This window comes from Nicotiana tabacum, unplaced genomic scaffold (assembly GCF_000715075.1).
Source record: "Nicotiana tabacum cultivar K326 unplaced genomic scaffold, ASM71507v2 Un00020, whole genome shotgun sequence".
NCBI classification, from domain to species: domain Eukaryota; kingdom Viridiplantae; phylum Streptophyta; class Magnoliopsida; order Solanales; family Solanaceae; genus Nicotiana; species Nicotiana tabacum.
Window position 1 is genome coordinate 145,496 of NW_027438258.1, and position 14,274 is coordinate 159,769.

General features: G+C 35.0%; 1 long non-coding RNA gene across 2 annotated transcripts; it reads left to right on the forward strand.

Annotated features, from left to right (window-relative positions):
* The first annotated feature begins 7,534 nt into the window (after positions 1 to 7,534).
* LOC107789309 (uncharacterized) lies at positions 7,535 to 12,980 on the forward strand. 2 transcript variants are annotated; one of them, XR_001648822.2, is made up of 5 exons: positions 7,535 to 7,626; positions 10,340 to 10,729; positions 10,829 to 10,945; positions 11,047 to 11,455; positions 12,793 to 12,980. It is a non-coding gene; the product is annotated as an uncharacterized LOC107789309 (long non-coding RNA). The 2 variants fall into 2 exon arrangements; XR_001648821.2 differs by having other exon boundaries at positions 12,796 to 12,980.
* Positions 12,981 to 14,274: the final 1,294 nt, after the last annotated feature.

Genomic DNA, 14,274 nt, shown 5'->3' on the forward strand with positions numbered 1-14,274 from the left:
CTTTCCACATACCTGTCTTTTTCTTGGTCGCACGCAACATCCAATTACATGGACAAAACCACCTACGACAAACAGCCTTGTATACCATCGGACTTGACTCCCATACCTGCATCTCACGACACTTTTTTACGTTATGCATTTTACAAGCCCTGCTTACGCACGCTTTATCAGGAAAAAGCATCCCCTTTGCAAGCACCATTGGTCTAGACTCATCCCACATTGCTGTCTGGATTTCATCAAAATCCCTTGTAAGAGCTTCCACATCCGGCACGGTTGGCAAGTTATCAATATAAGGAATCTCCCTTGAATGAAACGGCACTTTGAACTCGTACACTCTTCGTCTAGGGGGGTCTCTCTTCAAATCAGGTCCTTTCTCCTCATGCTGCGCATCACCATCCTCACGAGGAAAGGGTGTATCGTCTCCGGATTCATCGGCATTGTTATCGTAATCACTGTTCTGTTCCTCACTCTGTGCATCTGCCAGATCCCGATGTAATATGTCGTTTTCGGAAAATTGAGTGAGTACAGGTGGTTCAACTTGCTCGTTTTCACGGCACAACCAACAAAAATATAAGCTACTGAATTAATAAATGTTTTTCATATGGCTATATCACTTCACTTACGAGTCGTAGTGTGATGAAATTCCATGATGGACGTTTTCAATTAGGTGATGACTACCGGATGGGCCACTTGTAAAATTCATATCCGGCGGTATCCCCTATTAAATATATGAGCGTTAATACAAATTCAATACACAAAAAATATACATAATTAACACAAATGAAAATTAAAGTTTACCACTCGTCTTGTGAATTATGGAAAGCAGGGTATAAATTATTTTCTCGCTGCTCATTTGCCGGCGATGATAAGTTTAAATCAAGGAAAACTCTTTCATCCAGAACCTGTCCTGCAAAAACTGCTCCAGAATAACCACCCGATGACTGGGGGTTATCTCTACTACGCACAACCTCGTTTTTTGGAACGTCTTCGACCTTCACGTACATTTCCAACATTGTGATTACAAGAAATTTCCGGCATTCATCCGGAGTCCTCAGAAAATCACTCAAAGTTTCATCATCGTCGATGTTAAACTCCGAGTAAAAAGCAACCCCTTGTGGAGTGACGGAATACGGATATCTTCCGGTTACTTTAAGTATCACTGAACGTTTCCTCACACTCATTTTTTTGCATAACAACGATATCAATCTATCGTACTTCATTGTAAGTGGCAATTTAACATGACACTAGCATGTAAACTGTAGCCCACATAGTTATTCTCCATCACAACCTCACCCCCCTAATATAATGAAACTCTTATTCTACGCTCTTCAGACATAATGAAAAAATGCTGAAGAATTTAACAACAATAAACGTTTCTACAAGAGTATGGAAATGGCTGGCCGGGAAATTTCTACGCTATACACCTTTTGAATGAATTTCTATACAATCCTAACCTCTTTATATAGGAAATAGCTAGCCGGGATTTTTTTTATATATATATATATATATAGCGCCCAAAAAGTGGGCACTATACGCTTTTGAATTATTGAAGTGAGGAATTATTGGTGGGGCTAGGAAAAAGGTGTATAGCGCCCAAATACTGGATGTTATACATAAAGTTTTATGTATATGGGCGCTATACCTGTTAGTGTCAGCATTTTATATATAGCGCTCAAATACTGGGCGCTATACATTAACGGCACAGTTAACGTTAATGTATAGCGCCCTATATATAAAAATATCATCTTTTTTTTTACACCTATTAAGGTATTACTTGTTCAAAAGAACCACATTTTAGTTCCGGACTCGTCGAAACCCTGCTATCCATAGGTAAGTAGGCTCGAGAGCCGTGAACCAAGTAGGGGATTACACTAGGAAAACGCTCTCCTGTGTAACTTTTGATTAGGCTACGTAATACGTACAGTAATGGGCCAACACTTGGTCTATGATGAGCCTTTCTTCATTAATGCAATTGTCATTGCTTTCGGAGGTTAAGCGAAGCAATTGTTGTAAGAAAAACTCTTGTTAAATCAATCAGCCTGATTACGCAACTATGCCTTATAAAAAGGACTAAGCGATCGTTGCAAATATAATTCGATTTACAAGTTCGGAATCGATCACACCGAGAATTAAGGCTTAGCTACAGTTGTTCACTATCACCAAAAATTCAAGCTTGAAAAATTCTTAATTTATAGATATTAAGATTCTTGTGTTTAACTAACTAACTAACTAACAAATTAAAATAGTAAATAAACAACTACAGATACTAAGGGTTAGAGACAAGATTAAGGAGGTCTAGAGTTATGATTTCCCCAATTGTTGGATTCCTTCCTGCTATGTCTTCTATACCTTTTGCATAAGTATTCTCTATCGATCATGAGCGCTCTGCGTGTTATAATTCTCTCACGAGTAATTACTACAATTTACTAGACATACTCTCCCGAGTTACACTAGCTGGCTTTAATTACAGCTCACTTAGATCGCACCCAAGGTTTCGTTATCCCCAATCCCACCTTTAAACCCTTGGTTATTGATTCCTCACATACGTCGGGAGTGATGTTGTTCAACAACTACCTTAATATGCACTCTCTCCCGAGTAATACATACTAAATAGGCACAGCTAATTGAGGGCCCTTCAATCAACCACAAGAATAATATAGTTGAACAAATAGAGAAACTACTATGGCTCAATTATAAATAAACATAACAAGAATTTATCCTACAAAAGGTTCTATCAAAACCCTAGATAACAAATTAGTTATTCATAATAGTATGTAAAACTACAATACTAAAAGTCATAACCAACAATGAAAAATAGGAAGAGGAAGGAAAAACTCGTAGAAGAATTCTCAGCCTTACTCCTATTGTGTCTCTGCCTCCTTAGGTCGAATCTGTGTCAAAAGTATGTCCAACCCCTTAAAAATACCATTTTTCCATGTATATATACCAAGTAGGGTCGGGCCCAAACAATTATACCTTCTCCTACGCAAAAAAGGACAATATTTCACGTCTGGACTGTCGCGGCCGCGGCCCGACCGCGGTACAAACGCGGTATATGGCAGGTATACTGCCTCAGCTCGCTTCAGGTCCGCGGTTGCGGTTTCGACCGCGTTTTTCACCATGTTCCGTTTGGAATTTAGAAAAACGTAAAACATGAAAGTTGTAGACCTTTGAGTTAGCTTTCCAACCATATATTGTAGAGCCCAAATGGAGTTCTGAGAAAAAAGGTTATGTGCATTTTACTAGACAGTACGCAATATGCCTACTCGATTCTTCATTTTGTTGTTCTATCATCCGTTGATCCCCGAATACGATCCCGGCTTAATTCCTTGGGATTTTACTAAGACTTCAAAGCTCCAAATCACTTGAATTCATTTCATAGCATCTATATAGCTCGAAATCACTCCTACAAGGCATAAAACACACCTTTAGTGCAAAACACTAGCGATCAAAGCGCAAACTCAATTAAAATGCAGTAAATTTAAGTGTAAGAAACGACTAAATACGTAATTATAGCCTATCATCAAAGAAGGTTTCGAAAGATTCAATTAAATCGTTATTGGATTCAAGTTGTGTAGCAGTTGGAATCATTCTAATTAAGGCACTCTCTCTATAATTACTGCCTGGAATATATCAAGAGAGTAGACTTACGTGCAAGATATACACTCTTCCTCACCAATCATATATATATATATATATATATATATATATATATATATATATATATATATATATATATATATATATATATATATAGTAATACAATATTTATGGTATTAACGGTTTTCACTTTTAAATTTCTTTTTCTGGTTAGATGAAAGTAATTTCTGGATTACTCGGATGCTTGGAAGACTAGAATTTAGAACTGACAAAAATTCTTACCGAAGAGATGAAACGCTGACTTTTCTAGTAGCAATGAGAATCGTCAGTAGCTAGCTAGTAATGGCGGTGTAGTGTACTAGCTAGACAGCAGCTGAGGCATACGTCAACTGAAATTGTGGCATGAAAATTATTTATATATATGGAATTGTGGCATGAAAATTATAGGACTATTTTTCTTTATATTATGATAATATTTGTTGCTCTATATTTCTTGGTAGAGACGGTGTTGAGATTGTCTCCTTGAAAATCATATTTTGATTGCTACGGCAGCTATGGTTTAAAGGGTGGCAATACAATGACCGCACAGATTGCCAGTGAAGAGTTGATGTAGGATCTAATACTTATACGCACATAGGCTGCTGCACAAGATATATTGCAATAGCTTCACGTGCTACTATATGGTCTTCACAAGAAGTTTGCTGTCACCTCTCTCTTGCTTGTTTCCTTACTACTATTTGTCTAGAATATGAAAACAAAATATTCTAAAACTTAAAATAAATGTTCCCTACTGGAAAAAAATATATATTTCCTCTCCTTTCATTTTGTGTGGTGAGGTTTTATTGGAGAAAAGAAATATTGTCTTAAGCATATCACAAGACTTCGATAGATTTTTATGATTATAAAAGGATGTTATTTAGATTAGATAGTTTAAGTCTAAATTGTTTAAAATATAAAAATATAATATTCTTGTTAATAAATTATAAGAAAATGGTAATAGCAAGAATAGGGGTAAATTTCACAAATAATCATTACTATGACTATTTTTCACCAAAGTCATATAAGTATATTTTGTTTTTGAGCAAACAGGAAATATATATGTTAATTACTAAGGAATGTCTGGTACATGTTTATCATAAGATGTGTCACGAAGGACACACTGATTACTTAAGCTTGCTAAAAGTTTGCAAGCATCAAAAGATAGGAGTTTTTCATGAGTAATAATATCAAGTCTTTCACTATCCACAAAATCTATTACATCACTTGTAGGTTTAACGAAAACTTTTTTTCTTGTCTTCTGGGCATTTCTTCTTCCAGCTATTCCAAAAACTTGATTGTCCATGTCCAGGCATTTTTTGGCTAGTTGATGAGCAACCCTATTCCCCTGCCTGAAGGTGTGCTGGAGGATAACATTCTGTTGGTGCATTAACCACCTGCAATCATTAACAACCTTGTTAAATAATTTGTTGCCTTCATGTATTGCGTGGATTAACTTTAAGCAGTCCGTCTCTATTTCAAGTGGGTAGAGTTTTCATTCCTTTGTTGTTTTGAGGCCTTCTCTTAGGGCTTTCAATTCAGCTGCTAGTGAACCATTAGCATGAGACAATTTTGTAAAGCCAACAACCCCCAACAACCCAATTACCATTAGAATTTCTGAAACACCACCTAAGCCACAATGTTGGTTATAGTTTGTGAAGTTGGCGTCAACGTTTAGTTTAAAACAACCCTTTGGAGGTTTATGCCAATTGATTTTAATGAGTAATTTGGAAGAGTGTATAGGAATTTTCCCTGTGAGAAGTTTGAATTCCAAAGCCCTCTGCATGATAAGGGAATCATTAATAGGGTTGATAGTGTTGTTATGGTTATTGTTGTTCGTATTAATCCAAATGTTCCAAATTATAAAAGGAAAATAAGATTTCCAATCTAAAGCCATTTTTTGTGGTGGATGGTTAAGGTCACGTATATGTATTAGCCAGTGTTTACCATTTTGGTTGTTGTGGTGTTGCAAACGAAGGCTAGCCCAAAATTGGTTGACGACTTTGCATTCTAGGAAAATGTGCTTAATGGATTCCTCTTTTGGACTTTTACAGATGGGAGAGAAGGGGTCAATGTTTGAAAGGTATTTTCTGCAAGGGATTCGATCATGTAAGTATTGTCATAGGAAAAATTTGATTTTGTTTGGGCAGTCTAGATTCCAAATCCAGTCATAATCTAAGTCAGTGCTATTGGGAATTTCTAGAAGTGTATAACATGATCTACTAGTGAATACCCCTTTATTTGTGAGAGACCAAATAGGAAGATCATTTGGGGGGACCCTTGAGACGGATTTTTATTTTGGATATATTTGTTAGAAGGTCTGGAGGTAGGGAGAAGGAAAGGTTGTCTAGATTCCAATTGCAACCATCAAAAATATCTTTTATTTTTATAGAAGTATCTTTAAGGGAAGGTGGACCTATCACATGATTCCTTATGTTGCCAAATTTGGGGATCCAATTTGCTTCCCAGATATTAAGGTTTGAATGAAGGTGTGGGGACCATATGATACCTTTTGAGCAAATTTTCCACCATTTGCAAATGCTTTTCCAAACGAAGAGATGTCCTATTTATTGAGGATGCTGTACAATAATAGGAGATGATCAGTTTGGCCCAAGGAATGGTGGCTTTTGTAAGGAGTCTCCAGCTTAGGCTGGCTAGAGTACATAGATTTTTATTTAGAGCATTATGGATGCCTAAGCCACCAGTGTGTTTAGGTTGGCAAAGGGTAGGCCAGTTGACTAGATGAATTTTCCTTTTATTATTTGAGCTACCCCATATAATATCTCTTTGGACTTTGTCAATCTCTTTTAGGGTTTGTTTAGGAAGAAGAGTGTATTGCATGTAGTAGTTAGGAATTGAGTTTAGGCAAGATGTTGCAAGGGTGATTCTTCCTGCAAGAGTAAGGAACTTCAATTTCCAAGAGGCAAGTTTGGTTCTCATCTTATCGATAAGGAATTGAAAGTCTCTAGGTTTTGGGTTATGGTTTAAGATAGGAAAACCTAGGTAGGTGCCAAAGTTAGTGCTTTTTTTGATTCCTAACATAGTGGTAATATCTCTAATAAGAATATGATTATAATTTTGGGAGAAGAGGATTTTTGACTTAGTAATATTGATAATTTGGCCTGAAAGGCACTACAAGAATTTGGATTTTTAGTGGCAACATATAGTGGCGACCCTATAGGTTGCTACAAAATTTATAGTATTAGCAGCGACATTAAAAGGTCGCTACAGAAGGTGAATATTTAGTAGCGACTTTTCTGAGGTCGCCTCTGATGTGGCTGAAATTTTCGGTCTCGCTAAGAATAAAATTTTGGCTCCAAATTATTTGTGGTGACTTTTAACCTATCACCACTAAAGATACTTTTAACCTAGAAATTTTAATTTAAAATAACAACAAAAAATTAAAAAATAAACTCCTTCTTTCTAATTAAAAGATACGAAGCCCTTCAGACACACAAACAGGCCTCTCTCTAGAAATCCCTCCCCCCTCTCTCTAAAATCACATCTCTGCTAAAATTTCATGACTCAGCTCTAAATCTTTCTAATCAAAATGTGAATCTCATTTATCAGGTATGTGTTCAAATCCCTATTCTTTTCCTTTTTCTTTTAGAACGAAAAATCTGATATAGCTGTTGTTCAAATCCATATCGATTTTGTGGTGGAAGAATTGAACAACTGATTTCTCTCATATAGCTGCTAGTGACCCTAATTCTTTCTTTTTTGTTTATACCCATACTAGTTTATATATAAATTTATTTTTGGATTTTTTTATAAGGATTCTTTAAGGCAAAATTTTCAACATGCAGTTAGGGATTATTGTTATTTCAGTAATTTTATATTTGTATTCTTAGATTTTATCTCGAATTTCTCTGAACCATTTGATAATCTATAGGAATACAAAAAAAGAGCCGCACAGGAAGACTCATTTGAGGCGTATTTGGTGTTGTTGTTGATTTTCAGTCTTGACAGAACTCGACTATCTTAGTTTGGGTAAGTTAAAAGCTTCTTGTTGAGAGACCTATTGTATGTTGGTATTCCATACTCGTAAGGGCTGGTTGAATCGCTGCCATAATTTTCCTTTAGCAGTTGTATCCAATGTGTTTCTACTGTGGTGTATTCATTTTTGTTATGTAGATTTCTGAAATTCATAGTGATCTCAGATTTGTATGAGAATAAAGACCATTTACAAACAGATAGAGTTAAATTATTTGATATTCTTTGTTTTTTACTATCATTACTTATCAATTAAGGTTAATCACTAGATTCGAAGTATGCTTGTATTCTTAACATTGTTTCTTCCCATGGGCTATGTTGTTGTCGTCTCTCTAATATCTTTTGTGAGGATTTAGACTTCGCATTTTTTTTGAGTTATGCAATCTTCTGTAGACATTGTTTTTTAGAGGTTTCTTCATCACCCACAAGTTCTGGTTGACATTAATCACGAAAATTATTGCGTTTAATTAGTAGAATCTTGCACCTACGTCGTAAACATAACTAGTCTATAACCATAAATAAAACATTGATAAGCTGTAATCATGTGCTTAAGTTTGGAAAAATATTTACAATATTATCATTCTTTCATAATATACTCTATCTTTAACCTCTTCTTATTGTCTATAACAAATTATGCAACAGAAACGACGCCATGTCTACTTCCATTATAGAGAAGAGAAAAAACTAATATGGGAAACAGGATATAATAAGAAGTCAATTCCAACTTTTGTCATTCAAGTTGGCAATTTAAAACATGTTTCCAAGTTCCTTGCAAGGATCAATGTTGTCTGATTTAAGATCATTACTCCAAAAACTTCTCTGTTTTCGCGTATTCTGGAAAAGGATTGCGGAAAAGAGCATAGGTCTCTTTGGTGCATAATGGGGATTATAATCTCTGTAATCTTCTACATTGTAATTATTTTTCTGTAATTATTTTTTTGTACCAACACCATGTAACCACTTTCTACATTGTAAAAATATTCTGTGTTTTTTCAGCTTTTATAGTACATTCGATAGATCATGTCCTTCCCTTGCACCTTGTTATATTCTATGAAATGTTTGCTTCTTTAGAGCAATTTCTAGCATTTTGTGAGCTCAACAATGACATGAATGAGGTTTACTACTGGCTTCTGTCCATATTGTCAATGTTGGAAAAAGTAAACTAGATTTATCCAGTTTACCTAGTATTAGGAAATTAGCTAAGATGCACGTTTGAAAGACATGTTTTCCTGTATGTATCAGATTGCTCTAAAAAAGAGTTTAGAGCTTATCAATTTAATACTCTTTGAGTCTAGTTGGGTAAGAGATATTAAATCTATTTATCAATAAGGTGTTTGTAGATGTGGCAGTGTATATATTTTTTTTATGAAACTGGTTTATTTCCTTGTAACCAAAACGAATGAGTAAGAGTAGAAACTTGCTGCAATATTTCTCATTTTATTTAGAGGTGATTAGATTTGTTCATTTCTCATGTATGTTAGTTATTATATATGTTTTGATTATTATCAATGTTGCACTTTTATTTAATTAACTTTCTTTTTTTTAAATAGAAAGGATGGATAAAAGTTGGTTCAATATTAGGAATAGAGTCGACCAAAGGTATAGAGATGGAGTAGACAACTTTCTTAATTGGGCATTCAGTCAACCAACAGTGAGCACTATGATTCGGTGTCCTTGAGTACCTGCATTTGTAGAAGAAATACCTGTGCAATACGCATAAACAGTTAACTGCACTGTCCAAACCAATGCACTGCTTTTGCACAAGTTTTTGTGTAGCCTCTTGTTGAATCATGTTGATATCCTTGCATGAAATCTTCCTGTTGAATCATGTTGATATCAGCTGGTCAGAAAGGCACAAAATCTGGACCATTGTGATCCTTGCCATCCTTTGTAGTGTAACAGCATCACTAGGGCATTGCTTTAAGTTCAAAGCAATAAGACTGCAAAACAGTCAAGTTTCTTGTTGTATCACCTTCCTGATAGTTTTTGCACAAGTTTCTTGTAGTGTAACAGCATCACTAGGGCTTTTGCACAAGTTTCTTGTTGTATCACCTTGCAAAAATAGTCACTAGGGTGTGGATTTTCAAATCTAATAGTTTTCTTGTGCACGTGAGTGTCAACTGTGTCGATGATTTATTGGTAACGATGATGTTTTCACTAGTTCTTTGTGCAAAGTAGTTGGAGTATATATTTTAACTTTGGTTGCTCATTACTTCTTTAAAATCAAAATAATATGAAAAGCTTTTGTTTATGCAATCACTTAGGGAGTGTTGATCACGTTTCCTTTTGTTTAGCTGGAAATCAACACATGATTTGTTGATTAAATGGACTTGAATACTTCCATTCTTTTCCTTCACATAGAGAAAAGCTCAGTTGAATCTTGTGGCCTCGTGAGAAATGGCAACACCAATACTAGATTCTCTCTTTATTTCAATTTATGTGTCTTTCTTTTTAAGCCTCTTTTACAAAAAGAATGGTATATTTTTATCCTAACACTTTCTGTTAAATTATCACTTACTTTACATGCCTTTTGCCCCCTTATTTATCTGATGGATCATTTTGTTGTTCTTGGTTGCGATCATAATCCTCAAATTTGAGATGACTTAGCTAAGTTCTTGAATTTTGTTCTCCATTTTATCCTTCTAAATCTCTGTAAATGTGTGAGTATCTTGATTCAGTTATTTATTCTGATGTATTATTATGGTTCCAGGATCAAGGTGTGGTGGAGGTATTATTGAGATAGTTGCTTCTGAAGCCAAAACTTCCTTTCTTATCCTCTGTATCTTTTAAGAAAAGAGCTCTTCGATGTGGATTTTAAGTTGCAAGCAAGGAATCTGTTTCAGTAGATTTTCCTTTTGTTGGTCCGCTGTTGGCTTGTTGATTTGTAGTTTATTTTTTGCTTGATATTCCCACAAGATTGGTATGGTATTTGTTGTCAATCTCTGGTTGAACAGTGTGATGTGAGGTTCTTGGAAACTTTACATGTACTACCTCATGAAATTTTCATCCTGTCGAGGAAAATGTTTGCTTATTCAGAGAAAAGCAAATAACTAAGCATACTTGTGGTACAAAGTCTTTTGCAAAAGTAGAGGAATCTACGGTAAAAATATATTTAATCCCCTAATATCATATATGCTTCTTTGTTATTTACATATTTATATATTTGCTTAGCCATTTTTTCTCTAAAATTATATTGTAGAGAAAAACTATTACTGGAGAAATATACACACCAGATAAAGTTTGGGAGATCCAACATACACGCAAGGATGATAGAGGAGAACTGGTGTGGGTGGATTCACAATCCCAACAAATTCATGTAATTATCTAAAATCATAGACTTGTTATCTTTCTGTTTCTGTAAGTTACATTCAGTGTGTTTTATTATGTTTCGATGTAAATGATTATGCATAAATGCAGGGTCAACTCCAAGATGTTGTCACTCAACAACAATCTGAAGAGAGCATTCCATGACTAGAGATGAGATTTTATCCACCGTTCTTGGTGAGAGAACAAGCTATGTTCGCGGAAAAGGATACGGAGAGAAGCCTCCTAAAAAGAGTAACACGCAACATGCAAACATAGAGTCCAGCGTGTATTCAGCTATGGAAATTGTGCGTCAAGAGATGAAAGCCGAGATGGATAGGAAGTTGCAAGAAGAACGTGAACATCTGTTGAGTTGAAAAGAAATATGGAGCTTGAGTTGCAAAGGAAGTTGGCAGAGGAGCGTGAACACGCAAATGCAGAAGTAGGCAAGAGGATCAATCTAGAAGTGGACAAGAGGATGCATGAATAATTTGCTAGTTTCATGATCAGAATGCAACAACAGGTACTTGCTCTGCTGCTTCTTAACAATTCGTCTTCCTTCTCGGCATTTCCTCTTCCTTAATTCTGGATAATTCTTCCGTCACTTGCTCCCTATCTTCTTTTCAACTTCTCCTTCTTTAAATTTCATCCTCTTGATAATAGACTATTGGTCTATTTTTTGTTTATGTGAAATCTGGATTTTTACAAACCAATTTAATTCTCTTAATCTCGTAATTAGTTACGTTTATGGCAGTTAATATGAAGAAAACACCGTAAATATATGTTGCTGATGAAATGAAACAGGTATATTGAATTTCTATGTGAAGGGACGATATGCTGGTTATGATATGAACTTGTAATTTGATCAAGTAGCATCTGGATAAGAATTTTCAGATCTGCTAACTAAAGCTTTAAATGTTTGGTGGTCTAACTTCTGAATGAGCATTATTCTAAAGAAGATAATGGTCTTTTGGCTCTTTTTTTCTTTCTTTTTCTTTTAGCTCAATGTTAGTATGATTATAACAGAGATGAGTGTCCTTCAACTTTTTGGCATTTTTATGTTGCTTTTGCCATACTACATGTTTCTGCTGAGATAGTTAAAGAGTAGAAACCTTTTGTCAAGACAGTACACGCTTCTACGGTTCTGCTTGTAGATATGCTTTACATGATAATAGTGAAAATTTTCGGGACCATTTATAGGTCCTGTTTGAAGGATGAAAATAAGTTAAGCTAGAATTCATGTTCAAATTTGATTACAGCCGCTTTGTAGCTCCTGCTGTTATCTGACTAGTGCAATGCTTAGAAGAATTTGACTAGTGTAAAATCATTTTGACTTGCGATTCCTGCTTGTGTGTTTATTGTTTCCTGCTTATGTGTTTATTTTAATAGTGAAATCATTTTGACTTGCGATTGCTATAATGTTAGATGCTTAATACTCCGTGATCGGGCTATTAAATGTAGTAATTGTCATGTAAATTAGCTTTTTTTCCCTGCTTGGGCAATGCTAAATGTTTTACTATAGATACAGAGTTTTCTAGATCAAAGGTGAAAATGAAAGAATGACAATGCATCCAAACCAATATGTTATCTTTCCTGCTGGGGCAATGCATCCTTGTTATCTTTTTTTCCTGCTTGGGCAATGCATCCTTGTTATCTTTCCTCTTAATAGACTAATTTTTAAAAGAATGACAATGCATCCCAACCAATTCAGTAACGAGTAGTCGACTCCAAAACCTAACTTCTGAATGAGCATTATTCTAAAGGAAGTCATTGGTATTCTATTAAGTTTTTCTATGTATGTTTTTTGATATAAAAAATCTCATTTTGTTCCTTATATATATATATAAAATATTTTTTTAGCAGGGACAAGACACTTAAACAATGGTATCGTTTAGGGATGGTGTCGACCAAGGAGCAATTACAAGGCACTTAATATTTTGTCTTTTTTTGGGATATGTATATGCGTACAATTACAATGCACATGTCGTGTAGTATTATGTAATTGACTTTTTTGTAATGAAAATATTTATAATATTTAGTTTGAGAAATTCTTTTGGTGTTTTTTAAATATTATTGGTTGCTTTTAATATTGGTAGTCAATAGATGTGAATATCCAGTTATTAAATTTAGAGAATTAGGTTCCTACCGGATATATATATAATTTTGGTCATTATAGCTTTTGAGAAGATAAGTTTTAGTGGCGACATTATTTTGTCACAAAATATTAGTAATTGTTGCGATGTTAAAATTGCCACTGTTAGTTTATTTCTTTTGCAGCGACTTTAGTCGCAACAGAAAGTTATTGTGCCTTTCTTGGTTAATTATTTTGTAGCGACATGAGTTGCTACTAAAAGTCATTTATAGTGGCGATATGAACTTGCCACTGAAAATATGTTTTGCCAGCGATAGCAGTCGCCGCTAAAAGGGAATAGCAGTGGCGACCCAGCTAAAATTTTATTCTTGTGGAACCATTTTTGTAGCGGGTTTTGCCACCTTTTGCGGCGACTGTATCGCCGCAAAATATGAGCTTTTAGCGGCGACCTTTTGGCGTTGCCACAAATACCTTTCAGTTACGGTTTTCCTTGTAGCAACACAAATGTCGGCACTAATAACATGTAGCAGCGACTTTCATGGATTTTGTAGCGACTTTAGTCGCCGCAATAAGTCTAATTTCTTGTAGTTAGGGAACAAAATTGTTCTAAACCATGTTTGATGGCTTGGCTTGACTTATCATTTGCTCTAGCCATTAGGGTAAGATCGTCTGCAAATAATAGATGAGAGATTTTTGGACATCTACTACCTAAGGATATGAGATCCTAATTTCTAGTGTCCACTTGGTGTTCAATGTATCTAGTGAGCAATTCCAGGCAGAGAATAAATATATAGGGGGAAATAGGGTCCCTTTGTCTTATTCCTCTACTTGGTGCAAAATAATTTGTGACAGAGCTATTTACTAAAATTGCAATATTACTAGTAGAGATGCAACTCAGTAATAATTTAGAGAATTTAGGAGGAAATTTAAAGTAGTCAAGGGTGTGACGAACGAAGACATTTCTAAAGGACCAAATGCTTTTTCTAGATCAATTTTTAGAATCATGTGGCCCTACTTTCCTTTTAACTTATTAAACTTAGAGACCAACTCCTGAATGAGGATGGCATTATTAGATGCCCTTCTATTTTTCATAAAACTAGTTTGATATGGACTGATCAGTAGATTAAGGAATGGTTTAAGTCGGTTATCTTAGTAATAAGTTTATAGATTGTATTGTATAAACCAATAGGCGTGAAATTTCGAATGTTGTTGGCATTATGGATTTTAGGAATAAGGCAGATATAGGTTTT